We start from the raw sequence: 18710 nt of genomic DNA on the forward strand, positions 1-18710 counted from the left end.
AGTTAATGTGCCTAGATCGTTTCCACCACAGTGCACAATTATAAGGTCAGGTTCTGGCAGATGCAAAAAGGTTTTCACCAATGGTATCAATTGGTGACATTTTAATCCTCTGTGGCCAATCCACTTGATTTCCACATTTGATAAATCAAGGTTATGAAAATTTCTGCTAGCTGCATACCTTTGAGCCCAGTGGATGTAGCTATGTCCAATAACCCAAACAGAGTACATGATGTGAGAAGGTTCTGGTCCAGTCAGATGAAGTGTGGGAATGAAATGGCAGTTGGAACAGTAGGAGTTCACAAAAAAATAATTGTGGAGTTTCTGTGCTCTTGAATCACTAGCAATGATTGGTGGATTCAGATAGTTGAAAACGGAAAGTTAGGGTGCATGGTTATGTTGTGTGAAAGAAGCAATTTGAATGGTTTAAAAAAAGTCACCAAAAGCAAAAATACCCTGTATAGGCTGCTGTATTGACAGGTCAAACATCCTTGCTGAGTTAATTTGCAACATTGTAAGATAAACTTTTGAACCTTAGAGTTCAGTTAGGAGGGAGTTGCTATGGTAACAGATAGAAAGGTTTGAGAGGGGGATGGGTGTTGGTTTGAAAATAGTGAGGGAAGAGTTTTCATTGGTTGAATTAAGGCATATGTGTACAAAGATAGAGATTTTCTATGCCAGTCTTGGTTTCAGTGTATTGAGAGCACACCTTTTCCTCTGCTAAAGAAAAATTGGTGTGTGTGTCTGACACTGTTTTCAATCTCCAAAAGCATTTCTAAAGGTAAGTAATGATTCATTTAATTTAGATAGAGATTTATTTTCTCTATGGAGAATATTTGGAAGCAGATAGTTATGTTTTAGAAGTGAAATTGTATGTTAGTATATAAGTCCTGCGCAGTGTTTTTTACATGTTATTTAAAAATCGATTTTGGGTGCAAATGAATGGTATTTTTATTTGGCCTTTTTTATGATTGCCATGTGCAGTTGATGCATGACTTTAAACATGGGTAATAAGTGATGCACTGGTGGCGCCAGGCTTTTATAAATGAGGCCCTGACTTTGTTTGATGATATTGAGTGGTTGTAGTTAGGTTCTGTGCAGTGTTTCTTACATGTTATTGAAAAATCGATTTTTGGGTGCAATTGATTGGTATATGTATTTGGCCCTTATTTATGAATGCCATGTGCAGCTGATGCATGACTTTAAACATGGGTAATAAGTGACGCACTGGTGGCGCAAGGCTTTCATAAATAAGGCCCTGACTTTGTTTGATGATATTGAGTGGTTGTACTTAGGTTCTGTGCAGTGTTCCTTACATGTTATTCAAAAATCGATTTTTGGGTGCAATTGATTGGTATATGTATTTGGCCCTTATTTATGAATGCCATGTGCAGCTGATGCATGACTTTAAACATGGGTAATAAGTGACGCACTGGTGGTGCAAGGCTTTCATAAATAAGGCCCTGACTTTGTTTGATGATATTGATTGGTTGTACTTAGGTTCTGCGCCGTGTTTCTTACATGTTATTGAAAAATCGATTTTTGGGTGCAATTGATTAGTATATGTATTTTGCCCTAATTTATGATTGCCATGTGCAGCTGATGCATGACTTTAAACATGGGTAATAAGTGACGCACTGGTGGTGCAAGGCTTTCATAAATAAGGCTCTGACTTTGTTTGATGATATTGATTGGTTGTACATAGGTTCTGCACAGTGCTTCTTACATGTTATTCAAAAATCGATTTTTGGGTGCAATTGATTGGTATATGTATTTGGCCCTTATTTATGATTGCCATGTGCAGCTGATGCATGACTTTAAACATGGGTAATAAGTGACGCACTGGTGGTGCAAGGCTTTCATAAATAAGGCTCTGACTTTGTTTGATGATATTGAGTGGTTGTACTTAGGTTCTGTGCAGTGTTCCTTACATGTTATTCAAAAATCGATTTTTGGGTGCAATTGATTGGTATATGTATTTGGCCCTTATTTATGATTGCCATGTGCAGCTGATGCATGACTTTAAACATGGGTAATAAGTGACGCACTGGTGGTGCAAGGCTTTCATAAATAAGGCTCTGACTTTGTTTGATGATATTGATTGGTTGTACATAGGTTCTGCACAGTGCTTCTTACATGTTAAACAAAAATCGATTTTTGGGTGCAATTGATTGGTATATGTATTTGGCCCTTATTTATGAATGCCATGTGCAGCTGATGCATGACTTTAAACATGGGTAATAAGTGACGCACTGGTGGCGCAAGGCTTTCATAAATAAGGCCCTGACTTTGTTTGATGATATTGATTGGTTGTACTTAGGTTCTGCGCCGTGTTTCTTACATGTTATTGAAAAATCGATTTTTGGGTGCAATTGATTAGTATATGTATTTTGCCCTAATTTATGATTGCCATGTGCAACTGATGCATGACTTTAAACATGGGTAATAAGTGACGCACTGGTGGCGCAAGGCTTTCATAAATAAGGCCTGACTTTGTTTGATGATATTGAGTGGTTGTACTTAGGTTCTGTGCAGTGTTCCTTACATGTTATTGAAAAATCGATTTTTGGGTGCAATTGATTGGTATATGTATTTGGCCCTTATTTATGATTGCCATGTGCAGCCGATGCATGACTTTAAACATGGGTAATACGTGACGCACTGGTGGCGCAAGGCTTTCATAAATAAGGCCCTGACTTTGTTTGATGATATTGAGTGGTTGTACTTAGGTTCTGTGCAGTGTTCCTTACATGTTATTCAAAAATCGATTTTTGGGTGCAATTGATTGGTATATGTATTTGGCCCTTATTTATGATTGCCATGTGCAGCCGATGCATGACTTTCAACATGGGTAATACGTGACGCACTGGTGGCGCAAGGCTTTCATAAATAAGGCCCTGACTTTGTTTGATGATATTGATTGGTTGTACTTAGGTTCTGCGCCGTGTTTCTTACATGTTATTGTAAAATTGATTTTTGGGTGCAATTGATTAGTATATGTATTTTGCCCTAATTTATGATTGCCATGTGCAACTGATGCATGACTTTAAACATGGGTAATAAGTGACGCACTGGTGGCGCAAGGCTTTCATAAATAAGGCCTGACTTTGTTTGATGATATTGAGTGGTTGTACTTAGGTTCTGTGCAGTGTTCCTTACATGTTATTCAAAAATCGATTTTTGGGTGCAATTGATTGGTATATGTATTTGGCACTTATTTATGATTGCCATGTGCAGCTGATGCATGACTTTAAACATGGGTAATAAGTGACGCACTGGTGGCGCAAGGCTTTCATAAATAAGGCTCTGACTTTGTTTGATGATATTGATTGGTTGTACATAGGTTCTGCACAGTGTTTCTTACATGTTATTCAAAAATCGATTTTTGGGTGCAATTGATTGGTATATGTATTTGGCCCTTATTTATGATTGCCATGTGCAGCCGATGCATGACTTTAAACATGGGTAATAAGTGACGCACTGGTGGCGCAAGGCTTTCATAAATAAGGCCCTGACTTTGTTTGATGATATTGATTGGTTGTACATAGGTTCTGCGCAGTGTTTCTTACATGTTATTCAAAAATTGATTTTTGGGTGCAATTGATTGGTATATGTATTTGGCCCTTATTTATGATTGCCATGTGCAGCCGATGCATGACTTTCAACATGGGTAATATGTGACGCACTGGTGGCGTAAGGCTTTTATAAATAAGGCCCTGACTTTGTTTGATGATATTGAGTGGTTGTACTTAGGTTTTGCGCAGTGTTTCTTACATGCTATTCAAAAATCGATTTTTGGGTGCAATTGATTGGTATATGTATTTGGCCCTTATTTATGATTGCCATGTGCAGCCGATGCATGACTTTAAACATGGGTAATACGTGACGCACTGGTGGCGCAAGGCTTTCATAAATAAGGCCCTGACTTTGTTTGATGATATTGATTGGTTGTACATAGGTTCTGCGCAGTGTTTCTTACATGTTATTCAAAAATTGATTTTTGGGTGCAATTGATTGGTATATGTATTTGGCCCTTATTTATGATTGCCATGTGCAGCCGATGCATGACTTTCAACATGGGTAATACGTGACGCACTGGTGGCGCAAGGCTTTCATAAATAAGGCCCTGACTTTGTTTGATGATATTGAGTGGTTGTACTTAGGTTTTGCGCAGTGTTTCTTACATGCTATTCAAAAATCGATTTTTGGGTGCAATTGATTGGTATATGTATTTGGCCCTTATTTATGATTGCCATGTGCAGCCGATGCATGACTTTCAACATGGGTAATACGTGACGCACTGGTGGCGCAAGGCTTTCATAAATAAGGCCCTGACTTTGTTTGATGATATTGAGTGGTTGTACTTAGGTTCTGTGCAGTGTTCCTTACATGTTATTCAAAAATCGATTTTTGGGTGCAATTGATTGGTATATGCATTTGGCCCTTATTTATGATTGCCATGTGCAACTGATGCATGACTTTAAACATGGGTAATAAGTGACACACTGGTGGTGCAAGGCTTTCATAAATAAGGCCCTGACTTTGTTTGATGATATTGATTGGTTGTACATAGGTTCTGTGCAGTGTTCCTTACATGTTATTCAAAAATCGATTTTTGGGTGCAATTGATTGGTATATGCATTTGGCCCTTATTTATGAATGCCATGTGCAGCTGATGCTTGACTTTAAACATGGGTAATAAGTGACGCACTGGTGGCGCAAGGCCTTTAAAAATAAAGCCATGAGTTGGTATTGTATAAACTTAAATATGTTGCAATTTATTGTTTATATTGTTTGCTTTTTAACATTACTTTGTTGTTTGCTAATAGTGGTCTTTCATGTGTTTTTTTAACAGAACAACAGATTCAAATCAACTTCTGAAAAGCAAGCAAAAATGCCTTCAAGGCAAAGAAAAATCAAAAATACCATACGGAAAAGGAGAACATCAACAACAGAGTTTATGGAATCCTCTTCAACAACTACTTCAAAAAACACCAGAAAAGCTTCTGGTAAGCCAATTAAGTCTTTTCTTCGTAACATATGTCGTAGGAAAAAAAATGAAATTGCTAATGTGAATATACAGAAAAAGTCAACAAATCTAAAAAGGAAAGAGAAGCCCACAAAAAATGTTTCCATTGGACCAGGAGAGAAGAGAATGGTTAGCAATAGAAGGGTAAATGTTTTTAGGGACATTCGTAGGCGAATGTTTCGCAATAGGGTAGTTTTAAATTTGCTAAAAAATGAAAAGAAAAGTAAACTAAAAGCTGCTTTTTACAAGAAAAAGAAAAGTGTAGAAAAGATTGTTGATCAGGCTTTTGAAGTTAAGAAAAAATTATTTATTTTAATAATCAATAGAATTAGGATACTTAATAAGGCAATGGATGTTTTCAAATCGAACAGTAGATGGAAAAGAATTATTAATCGGAGTAATTTTTGTGAAGTATTTTCTGGTGAATGGATGCATAGTTCAAGTTCTGAGCCTTTTTTTAATGAGGAGAGTTACTTTCAGGAAAATGATTTGGTGCATGCGGTTGACACCAGTGGTCGTGCCTATGAGGTGAAAGATAGTTGTGTGATGGAAAAAGAGAAACTTGTACCTAGAGATGCAGAAGAGGTGTTAGCTGATGAAGTTTTAGGGAGACGTACTAAGGGTCCAGTGTACACATGGAAATGCAGTAGTATTTGTAGTGTGCGACAGGAATCAATTGATTTGCTTCGAAATTTCTTACGTACATATAGTAAAAAAAGTCTCAAACAAAAAATGAAGATCCTGCAAGAGTTAGATCCTTGCAGAGTGAGAGAAAGCACAGGTTTGCAAGGGCATTCACTAGCATGTCTTTCTAGAAAAGTTTGTCGGAGTGTTTTTCATCATTTTAGGATGTTAGCAGTGCATCATAATAACGTAAGGAAATTAGTGAGGAAGTTGTATTATGCAAAAAGTCCTGCACTTAAGCTTAAACAGTTAAATAGTGCTCTTTTGCATGGATCTGAAGTGGATGTGAAGACTATTTGTGAAGAAATTGAGTTTTGTTATTTTGGGAACAAAGAGGACAGTGTAGAAATAGATATAGTAATGGATGGCAATGCAGAAGATAATGGACAAATTTCAAGTATTGAAAAGTTTGATGAGGAAATTATCAAGTTTAAGGTGAAATCAAGTGAGAGGCGTAATGTAACTTGTGTGTGTTGTCGACGGACTCATTATAAAATTCAGACTAGGTTAGTTGATTTATATGCAAAAAGTGAATTGGAAAATAATAGTGAATGGGAGGATTTTGTAAGTTATTTGTTGGTGGAGAATTCTTTTGATTTGAGTTTGGATCAGCGTATTTGCACTTATTGTTTGAAAAAATTAAATGAAAATAGAATGCCTGCAAGAGCAGTTTATAATAATCTTCAGTTGATAGATATTCCTTCTGAATTGATGGATCTAAATACTTATGAATCTATTTTGATTCAATGTGTCCATCCTTTTCAGGCTATTGTACGCATGGAGCCTAAGACAGGGAAATTGCCTCCATCAGATTTACTGAGAGGATTAAAGGGAAGAGTTGTTTATTTGCCTCTAGATGTAAAGAAAAATATTAATACAATTGGTGTAGAAAGAGTAGAAGAAGATCCTTTAGTTATTCTAGTTAATGGGGTTCCAACAAAGAGTAAGAAAATTTGGCAAGATTTAGTGGATGTTAAAAAAGTCAAGAAGGCAACGTTGTATTTAGTTAAAAACAATGAGTACTACAAACATGTAAGTGTTGGAGTTGAGGAAACAGCTACAGAAGAAGATAGTGATTCTTCAGTTGGTCAAATTGAAAAAGTTGATGTGTCTAGAACTGAAGAAATATATGAACATTATACTGTTCATCCTTTGCATTCCAAAGAAGTAATGGGAAATGCAATTGACTTGTTTCAAATGAAGGCAGCAAAAGGAAGTCCCATTAGTGTATGGGAAGAAAGTTTGGAAGCTCGTTGTTTTCCACAATTATTTCCAACAGGTTGTGGTGGACGATATGATGATCGACCAGTTCAAATTCCTGCAGCTGAATACCGGACTCTAAGATTATATGCAGAAGATCCAAGGTTTCGTCAATGCATTCCATATTTATTTCATCTACTGTTTGAAAGTGATTTGTCTGGGCTTTCTTATGCAGTTAATCATATATTAAAAAGTGGACCTCATTTGCAAAATGTATGTGCAAGGGACTTTATGGAGAAAGTTAATCTGCAAGACAGTATTTTGGAATCTCAGCTAATCAATCTCATGGCATGTCAACGTGGAACCAATGAGTATTGGTTTCGTCGTCATGGAGAATTGAAATGTATGCTAAGAAACTTAGGAACTCCTACATGGTTCCTCACTCTTAGCTGTGCTGAGTATGCATGGGACGATTTACTTCAATTTCTACGAGAGGCAAATGAAAACATACCAAATATAGAATTGAAAACACCAGGAGAACTGTGTTCTTTAGATCCAGTGAATGTTTGCAGATATTTTAATCATAGATTTGAAGCTATGATGTCTTTTATTACCAACAAAAAAAATCCTCCCCTTGGAGAGGTTTTGGATTTCTTTTGGAGGAAGGAATATCAAGCGATAGGTGCTCCTCATATACATATGTTGTTGTGGATTAAAGATGCACCCAAATTTGGAACAGATTCAGATGAAACAGTGATGAGTTTCATTGAAGAGTATTCAACATGTGCTGTTCCAAAATCTACTGAAGAAAACAATTTAAGGCAACAAGTTTTACGTTTTCAATCTCATCGTTGTGGAAAGTACTGTCGTCGAAAATTTAAAAACAAGGAAAAGTACTACACGAAATGTCGTTTTGCATTTCCTCGACCAGTGATTTCTAAGGGAAGAGTAAATAATTTGATGTCATCTCTACGACATACTGTGACGAGAAAATCTCCCAAAAACACATATAATTTGAAAAGAAATGAAGAATCTAAGTACATCAACGATTACAACCCAGTGATTTTGTCCATGTGGAATGCTAACATGGATATTCAGTTCGTTGCTGACAACTCTATTGCTGTGGCTCGATATGTGACATCTTACATCACCAAAAAAGAAAAGACAGAACTGAAGGAAATGTGGGAGGACATTTCACATGAAAAGAGTCTAAGCAAGAAATTATACAGTTTCAGTCTGAAGATGTTGTCGCATCGAGAAATTGGAGCATATGAATGTTCTGATCGGTTATCATCAGCAAGTCTCTATGCCAAATCAAGAACAATCATTTGGGTGAGTCTTGGTCTTGCTGCCACACGAAACCGAGTTTTGAAATCTGTACAAGAAATTGAATATTTGGCGGAAAAAGAACCAAACAGTACAGATATTTTGAAGACAAATATGTTGGATACATACTATCCAAATAGAAGTACTCACCTTGAGAACACATGTTTGTATGAAGTTCTTCAAAACTACAGTTATAAGAGGAACATCACAGAAGATATCAATAATGGAAAATATGCACTCATTGGCTATGAAGGATGTCTAGTGAAGCAGAAAAAAGGCCATTTGATTAATCATCGAAAATTGAGTTGTGAAGTTCCAGACAAAAGAGAATTTTACTACTTAGCTCTTTTGCAACTCTTTAAGCCATGGCGTACAGAAGAGGAACTACTTGGAGATTTTCTCTGTTATGAAGACTCTTTTAATGCAACTAAGGATACCATAGAATGTCCTATTTTTCTAAATTATCTGCAAATGTTGAATGAAGAAATGGAGCAAGAAACCACAATTGCTGAAGAGATAGCTAGAAACAGTTCTCAAGATAGTCAGAGTTCTACTTCATTGAGCCAGGATCCACTAGGAGGACCAATTATCCAAAATGAAGCTGCCACTGCCATGGATGAGGTGGAAAGAGCTATGGAACAAGCTCAAGAGGATGGAGTTAACTTAGAAGATTTGGTAACGCAACTAAACATTGAGCAGAAAAAGATATATGATGAAGTCACAGAGCAGATTGAACATGGATTCAGACATGAGAAAAAAGAGTGCTCATGTATATTATTTGACCCTGTCCGACTGTATGTAAGTGGAGAAGCGGGGACAGGAAAAAGTTTTCTAATTAAAGCCGTTGCAAGTTATCTGCAGAAAAGGACTGATTCACCACTGTCTTGTGTTGTAACTGCTCCAACTGGTCTGGCAGCACATAACATTAAAGGGATTACTCTACATCGTTTATTGATGCTGCCAGTTGAACATGATAATAAATTGCATTACAACAAGCTATCTGGAGATGCGTGTTCTGAAGTTTCAAGAGTCTTGAAGAAAATGAAACTTCTTATCATAGATGAAGTAAGCATGGTCTCAAATCTAATGCTTGCTTTTGTGCATTTGAGAATGCAAGAAATTCTTAAAACAGACTATGATGTGTTATTTGGAGGAAAACACATTATTGTTTTTGGAGATCTATTGCAGTTGACTCCAGTAAAAGGACAACCAGTGTTTAAAATGCTCACGCATGAAGATACCAGGAAGTCCCTTGGAAGCATTGGAAATGTTAATATATGGCTAAATTTTAAATATGCTGAACTGCTTCAAAATATGCGACAGGCCAAGGATGAAGATTATAAAAATATTCTACAAGATGTAAGAATTGGAAAAATGACTGAGAAAGGGAAAAAAGCTTTGCATAGTCGATTAATTTCAAATTTGTATCCAAATGAAAACATTCTTCCAGAGAATATTTTTAAAAAAATGACTGAGAAGAAATCTGGGATATGTTTGATGCCAACTCTGCAAGAATGTTCCATCTTCAACCAAAAAATGTTAGACTTAGAAAATGAAGAGATTGTGAAACTAGAAGCAATAGATAAAATAGAGCATATGGGTGCAACAATTGTTTTGTCAGAAAATTTGAAAATTAAATTGCATTCATTGGAGAAAAGTATTTCAAAAACAGCTGGTTTTGAAAAGACTCTGAATGTGTGTTTAAATTGTCGTATCATTTTGAGAAGGAATTTAAATGTTGAAAGCGGTCTGGTAAATGGAGCAATGGGTTATGTTGTTGATTTTGTGAATTACAGAAATAGAGATGGAATTGAATTTTTAAAAATAAAATTTGATGGCATTGAACAAGTACAACAAATAAGTCGTTGTTCTGCTAGATTTTTACTTGTAAAAGACTTATATGTTCGCCGAAAACAGTTTCCTGTTTGTTTGGCGTATGCAGTGACAATTCATAAATCTCAAGGTTTAAGTGTAGATAGTGCATTGGTGAACATTGGAAGATCTGTGTTTAAAGAGGGTATGGCATATGTGGCATTATCTCGAGTCAGAACTTTATCAGGATTGTATTTGATTGCATGTGATGAGACAAATATTTCTGCCGATCTAGATTGTGTTAAAGAATACAATAGGTTAAGAAGAGAGTATGCTCCACATTTGCCTCAATATCCTCTGTTTGAAAAACGTGTGGTAGGCCGAAAAAGAAGAAATGAGGATAATTGTAGTGAGGTAGTTGCAAAAAGACAAAAAGTAGAGAAAACTGTAATTGAAAACAGGAAGAAAAAGAATTGTGGAGAAAATGTTGTTGGATTTCAGTTTGAAAACAGTTCTGGTGTCAACTGCTATGCTAATGTAGTGGTTAATGTTGTTTTTTTTCTTAAAAGTTTACAAGAACAGATTGTTGAAAATCGGGATCAAAGATTGTGTGGTTTATTGAATTCTGTGTTTCAGAAATGTAGCAGTGTTACAGCACAAATAGAAAGTGTAACAGAAATTCGAAATATTTTAGATTTGTGTTCTGGTCAAGATAAATTTTCACAGAACATTCAGCAGGATTGTCAGGAATTTTTAATGTATATGTTTGGTGTTTTGGAAGATGAAGGTGTAGATGTAGATAATCTTTTCAGTCTTTCTTATCAATGGCAGCATGACTGCCACAATTGTAGTTTATCAAGTACTACTACAATAGACACTGAAAGATTTATATATTTGACTTTACCAGACTGTAAATCAGTGTCTTTTAAAAATCTAGTTAAAGCAGCAGATCATAATATGGTGTGTACCCAATGTAACTGTACAATGCTGTCCACATTATTTATACAAAGGTATGGGCAGTATATCATTTTAGTTTTCCAACGATGTAGACCTGATGGAACTAAATTGACAACTTCTATCAAAAATTTTGTGGCTTCTCAGTTATCAATTTCTGGAAGGACCTTTACAACTGAAGCTATTATTTATCATGATGGACCTTCGACCACCTCAGGACATTATACATGCTACTTAAAATCTGAAAATGGATGGAGTTACTGCAATGATTCTCATTTAACTTATAAACAACGTTTGCCTTATGACTCTACAAATTCTTATCTAGTGTTTTTAAAACCAAAGTTTTAGTAAAGGGAATTGGCCTTTGAAGACGGGAATAGTTAATAAAAGTTAGTTAGTTAGTTAGTTAATCTAATATTTGAAATTATTTATCTCATGTAGATACTTTAAGTGGATCTCAAAGTAAAAAATACCGATATATCAGACACAAATTGGCCGTGAGGATTGTGTATGGTATGATGTTTTTAGATCTTTTTTCATAGGAAGTCGATGAAATGGAACTCATAAGGAACAGCAGACTTTTTTTCTACCAAAAGGACCTTCACTATCTTCTACTTGGCCTCATGGAAAAGTAAGTGAATCAAAGATTAGTGTACATATATGAGATGTATGTTTGGATGGGTTTTTTTAAACACAATCTTTTAGATTGTGTTTTTTTTTTCCCGCTGTTATATGATGAAGACTTTGAACTCACTAATTTAAGTGGAATTCAATATATTCTGAGAACAGCAAAAATAAATAATGTAACATATTGTAGAAGTTATTGTGTAGTTTGCATTATGTAATTTATATTGTGTTCACATTGTTATGCACTCATTTTCTTTTTCACCCTTATTTACCTCTCTTTACTAATTTACACTCTTTTTTCATTGCTGTTTCTTTACTGTACTTCATTCACAACTTCTTAATCTAATAGGAACTATCTGCATTTCCTCAGTTCCTTCCACCACTTTTTATCTTTTTTATATTCTCTTAGTACCACTGCTTTAGTTTCCTAACCCTCTTTCTCTTTCTCCATTTTTTTTTCTTTCACACTCATTGTACTGTAGTTCAGTTAGTTCTTCCTTTGGTCTTTCTTTTACTCTCTCTCTTCTTTCTCTCTATTACTCCCCATGTGTTGCCCTTATTCACTTACATGTACCCTCTTTCACCCCTCTTTACTTATATTCACTGATATTTACTTTCCCTCAATCGCTGCTATTCTTTTCCTCTGATTCCGTCACTACCTGTCATTCTCATACTTAACTGTCCTTCTTTTTACTTTCAATATCCATTTATATTCTCCCTTAACCTCTACTTTAGTGTTCTTCCTATTTCTTCTTTCTTTTGCTCCCTTATTCATTTTTCTTTTCTCAGTTACTTCCTTTTACACTTTTTATCTGTCTTACTATCTATTACACAGTCCCTCCTTCATTTTTTTTTTCTTTTTTTTTGTTAGTGCGCTGACGGTACGCGCACCGGTGCGCGCACCGAAAGCGCACCAAAGTGAAATATAAAAAAAAAATATTTTAAATTAAAAATATTATCTCAATATACATTATAGTGTTCATTTTTTCAAAAACATACTTTAGCAATTCACTAAAAAACACATAGGTATGAGTCTGTATAAAAAGTTAGGAATTAGCATTAAAAAAACCTATGAAATTCACTGAAAAAACCATAGGTTACACACCAGTTATAGTTAGGAATTAGCATTAAAAAAACCTATGAAATTCACTGAAAAAACCATAGGTTTCACACCAGTTATAGTTAGGAATTAGCATTTAAAAAACCTTACAAATTCACTGAAAAAACCATAGGTTTCACACCAGTTATAGTTAGCTGGAAATTTTACTGATATAAAACCATTGAAATTCCCACGTTATAGTTAGTCGGACTCACTATAACTTGCGCGTACAATGCACTGCTGATGACGTCACATATTACATCACTCATGACATGGTCAGTGACATCACTCATGACATCACTGATGACACCATCCAGTGAATGTGTGTCTTTCTGAAAAATAACTTTGTTTTATATATGTATTTGTAAAGGTCGATGGAAGAATAAATGTTTAAATACGTGTGTAAATGGATGTTTTTTTAAAAAAAAATTGGTTGGGTAACTGGCTTATTACGTGTATCTTAGTGAATACATATATTAGCGAGTATTGTTTAAATATTTAAATGTTTGTATCAGTGTTTCTCTTTGTGTATAAGTGGCTGCAGGGGTTGGTGACTGACTCACTGTTTGTATGTGTTTTGAAGACAGCATATGTGCAGGACTGTATGGGTGGATGAGTGTGTATATGTGTGTGTTAGTGAGTGAATGACTGTCTCACTAGTGTCTTCATTAGTAACGACATATGTTTTAATCTAGTATATGTGAGTATTGATGTATATAAGTGAGTATAGTATATATAGTGAGAGATTGTAGAAGTTCCTGTTTAAATAAGTATGTGTTTCTATAAGTGATTGTTTAGGAGAGTAAGTATGGGTAAGTTTCCTTAGAAGTAAGGTGGTAGTGTGTGTATAAATGTATATGCAAATAAATGGATGTTCAATAGTTTATTTGCATGTGTGAGTATGTGTGTGAGTAACTTTTGGATGACTGCTGATGTGTAACAGGATGTATAGGTGTATCACTACATATGATGAGTGAGTATATATGAGTGACTATATAGAACTGTTGGTGAATGAGTGGATGTGTATATAGATGGTGGAATTACTGAATTGGTTGTTGTTACTGGTTTGGGTATCTCCATTTTTTTGAAAATGTTTGTTTCTATTTTTGAATATGTGTTTCAAGCGTTACATTACACTGAAATTAGGTCTGTCACTCTGTCACAAGGATGGTTATCAGTGAATAAACACTGTTCACCAGCACCTTTTGGGTCGGCTCTTTGTTGCAGAATATTGGTACATCGTAACAAGGTTTGTCATATATATATATATATATATATATTCACTGAAAAAACCATAGGTTTCACACCAGTTATAGTTAGCTGGAAATTTTACTGATATAAAACCATTGAAATTCCCACGTTATAGTTAGTCGGACTCACTATAACTTGCGCGTACAATGCACTGCTGATGACGTCACATATTACATCACTCATGACATGGTCAGTGACATCACTCATGACATCACTGATAACCATCCTTGTGACAGAGTGACAGACCTAATTTCAGTGTAATGTAACGCTTGAAACACATATTCAAAAATAGAAACAAACATTTTCAAAAAAATGGAGATACCCAAACCAGTAACAACAACCAATTCAGTAATTCCACCATCTATATACACATCCACTCATTCACCAACAGTTCTATATAGTCACTCATATATACTCACTCATCATATGTAGTGATACACCTATACATCCTGTTACACATCAGCAGTCATCCAAAAGTTACTCACACACATACTCACACATGCAAATAAACTATTGAACATCCATTTATTTGCATATACATTTATACACACACTACCACCTTACTTCTAAGGAAACTTACCCATACTTACTCTCCTAAACAATCACTTATAGAAACACATACTTATTTAAACAGGAACTTCTACAATCTCTCACTATATATACTATACTCACTTATATACATCAATACTCACATATACTAGATTAAAACATATGTCGTTACTAATGAAGACACTAGTGAGACAGTCATTCACTCACTAACACACACATATACACACTCATCCACCCATACAGTCCTGCACATATGCTGTCTTCAAAACACATACAAACAGTGAGTCAGTCACCAACCCCTGCAGCCACTTATACACAAAGAGAAACACTGATACAAACATTTAAATATTTAAACAATACTCGCTAATATATGTATTCACTAAGATACACGTAATAAGCCAGTTACCCAACCAATTTTTTTTTAAAAAAACATCCATTTACACACGTATTTAAACATTTATTCTTCCATCGACCTTTACAAATACATATATAAAACAAAGTTATTTTTCAGAAAGACACACATTCACTGGATGGTGTCATCAGTGATGTCATGAGTGATGTCACTGACCATGTCATGAGTGATGTAATATGTGACGTCATCAGCAGTGCATTGTACGCGCAAGTTATAGTGAGTCCGACTAACTATAACGTGGGAATTTCAATGGTTTTATATCAGTAAAATTTCCAGCTAACTATAACTGGTGTGAAACCTATGGTTTTTTCAGTGAATATATATATATATATATATATATGACAAACCTTGTTACGATGTACCAATATTCTGCAACAAAGAGCCGACCCAAAAGGTGCTGGTGAACAGTGTTTATTCTTTGATAGCCAGCGCTGCCGCCATGACGCGTTTCGCCTCCGAGGAGGCTTGATCACATGACAGACAGCGAGAGTCTAGCTAGACTTTTAAAGTGACAGTGCAAAAATTGTGTCATGAAAATGAAGAAAATACTTCAAAAACGTCATTGCTGCAAACATATACCATGGAAAAGTAGATTCGGCCCAAGTGGGCTATCTTGATTCTAAATTAAGCAAAACACATTATTTTAGCCAATTTGGACACATAAATCAATATGTACAGGTTAAAAACATGTAGAAATGCAAAATTAGATCAATAAAAAACACACACTATTGCACACGAGCACATGATAAAGAGATTTTTCATCTATGTACATGCTAAGGTGTTTAAAAATCAAGTATTCCAAAGGTATAAAAGAGTATAGTATTTACAAATAGTGCAAATAAACCAAATCTGATAGCAGCAAAAACTGATGACACAAGAATATGCAATTAAAATTAAGCCCCAGTGGGCAAGTCACGATAATAGTCATAGGCAAGTAAAGTGCATAACGTGAAGTGCAAAAAGTTAAGTAAAGTGCAAGTTGTTAATGATACATAATTCCAAAGATAAAATCAGAGACAACAATGTACTGAAGTTAAAAAGGAAAAATTCATCATATGTACATTAAAGAACAGTATACAGGGACCACTAGAATGAGTATTAAAATATCCGGACAGGCATAAACAGGCAAAGGAATGGTGTTAGAGGCAGGTATAGAGGTCTTCCCTGTCATTGAGACCGTTTGGGTGTTTAGTATTTAACTCCAAAATGTAACGAGTCTCCAAAAGCCGAAGCTTGGCCTCACGGTCACCTCCTCTCCTAGATGCCTCGACACAGTCAATTAAAAAGAAGAGGAGTGAGTCAGGGACACCTAGGTGTTTGTCCTCGAAGTGCCTGGCAACCGGGTAACTCTGATCATGTCCAGAGATAGCTTGTATGTGTTGGAGTATGCGCTTGTGGGCGGGCAGCTTGGTGCTGCCCACATATTGTAGCCCACAAGGGCACTCCAACACATAGACGGCGTATTCTGTTTTACCTGGTGTGAAACCTATGGTTTTTTCAGTGAATTTAATAGGTTTTTTAAATGCTAATTCCTAACTATAACGGATGTGAAACCTATGTTTTTTTCAGTGAATATATATATATATATACATATATATATATATATATATATATTCACTGAAAAAACCATAGGTTATAGACCATATATAGTTAGGAATTTGCATTTACAAAACCTTGAAAATTCACTGAAAAAACCATAGGTTAGAGACCATATATAGTTAGCTGGACATTTTATTGACATAAAACCAATGAAATTCCATATATAGTTAGTTGCACTAACTATATATCGCGCACCCGCAATCCACTGCTGATGATGTCACATATTACATCATTCATGACATGGTCAGTGACATCACTGATGACATCACTGATGACATCTCAAATGACATCACTGATGACATCACTGATGACATCTCAAATGACATCACTGATGACATCATCTAGTGTCTGTGTGTTTTTGTAAAGTTTAAATATGTTTTACATATTGAAGAATGAGTGGATGTATGGAAGACTGAGTGTGTGTGTGGCTGTCTGGGAGGTGTGTGACTCTGTGCATATCAATGTGTACTTGTATCAGTGATTGTATAAGAGAGTAAGTATGTGTTAGTATATGTGTGAAAAGTATGGTGTTCTGTGTTTAACTGTATAGATGAGGAAATCGAAGTGTGATTGATTCTTCACAGGACTGACTAGGTGTATGAGTGCATATGATAGTCTTGTAATAATGAGTGGCTGTATGTATGAGTGATTGTATGGGTGAATGAGTGAATGTGTGTGTAGACATAGGAATCAGTGAGTGCGTATGTAGTAACTTGTATTGGTGTGTCATGATGTCATCAGTGATGTCATTTGAGATGTCATCAGTGATGTCATTTGAGATGTCATCAGTGATGTCATCAGTGATGTCACTGAAGTATGGTGTTCTGTGTTTAACTGTATAGATGAGGAAATGGAAGTGTGATTGATTCTTTACAGGACTGACTAGATGTGTGAGTAACTCCATGGATGAGTGGCAGTGTGTGAGTGTCTGCATAGGTGTATTAGTGCATATGATAGTGTTGTAATAATGAGTGACTGTATGTATGAGTGATTGTATGGGTGAATGAGTGAATGTGTGTCTAGACGTAGGAATCAGTGAGTGCGTATGTAGTAACTGGTATTGGTGTGTCATGATGTCATCAGTGATGTCATTTGAGATGTCATCAGTGATGTCATCAGTGATGTCATTTGAGATGTCATCAGTGATGTCATCAGTGATGTCACTGACCATGTCATGAATGATGTAATATGTGACATCATCAGCAGTGGATTGCGGGTGCGCGATATATAGTTAGTGCAACTAACTATATATGGAATTTCATTGGTTTTATGTCAATAAAATGTCCAGCTAACTATATATGGTCTCTAACCTATGGTTTTTTCAGTGAATTTTCAAGGTTTTGTAAATGCAAATTCCTAACTATATATGGTCTATAACCTATGGTTTTTTCAGTGAATTTCATTGGTTTGTTAAAAGCTAATATCTATAGCTGTAAAATATATTCTTTATTACGTGACGTATCACGTAGCCACGCGAGACGCCTCATGACGCGTCGCATAACCGTGACGTATCGGCTCTGCAGCGCAAACAAAACCCGTAACGTAAGCGTGCCGGAGCACGCTTACAGATATATATATTTTTTTTAACCTTAATTAGACAAAATCCACACGTGCACATATCTTGAGGCCTTGCAAAGGCACATCAAACAAACAGTCCCTACAATTTTGTCAAGTTTGCTGGAAATCTATTCCCTTAATTTTTTTTTTACTGTTTCTCTTGGTTTTCCCCTTGTTACGCTTACCGGGACGCTACCCGGTACGCGAACCAGACGCTCCAAAAACACAAGATGGCGGACTCCCGTTACGCTGCCGGTTAGCTGCCCGGTTCGCGTACCGGGAAGCGCCTCTACCGCGAAAAATCGCGGGGCACTTTAATATCCCCCTCATCAATCCTAGGGGGTCAGGAGTGGTCTACCTTGCCCCCTTTCCTTCATTTCCCCCTTCGTTTTTCACCACATCTTGTCTCTTGATCGTACCGAGAGACAAGATGGCGGCCGCTCCGGACTGTTTAGAATGTTGACAGACACCGGAGAGCCAATCAGCTTCGCTTCGCGAAGTTCCGTTACGCGTCAGGTACGCAAACCGGGGCGCTAACCGGAGCGCTGTCACAGATATATATTTTTTTTTAAACGTTAATTTCTCAAAATCCACTGGAGCACATATATTGAGAC

General features: G+C 36.0%; 1 long non-coding RNA gene across 1 annotated transcript; it reads left to right on the forward strand.

The window, feature by feature from the left end:
* The first annotated feature begins 673 nt into the window (after positions 1-673).
* On the forward strand, positions 674-11633 carry LOC147683428 (uncharacterized). The gene is made up of 3 exons (XR_015301044.1): positions 674-778; positions 4853-5006; positions 11545-11633. It is a non-coding gene; the product is annotated as an uncharacterized LOC147683428 (long non-coding RNA).
* The last annotated feature ends 7077 nt before the right edge of the window (positions 11634-18710 follow it).

Source organism: Lissotriton vulgaris, chromosome 11, assembly GCF_964263255.1.
Source record: "Lissotriton vulgaris chromosome 11, aLisVul1.2, whole genome shotgun sequence".
Classification (NCBI taxonomy): domain Eukaryota; kingdom Metazoa; phylum Chordata; class Amphibia; order Caudata; family Salamandridae; genus Lissotriton; species Lissotriton vulgaris.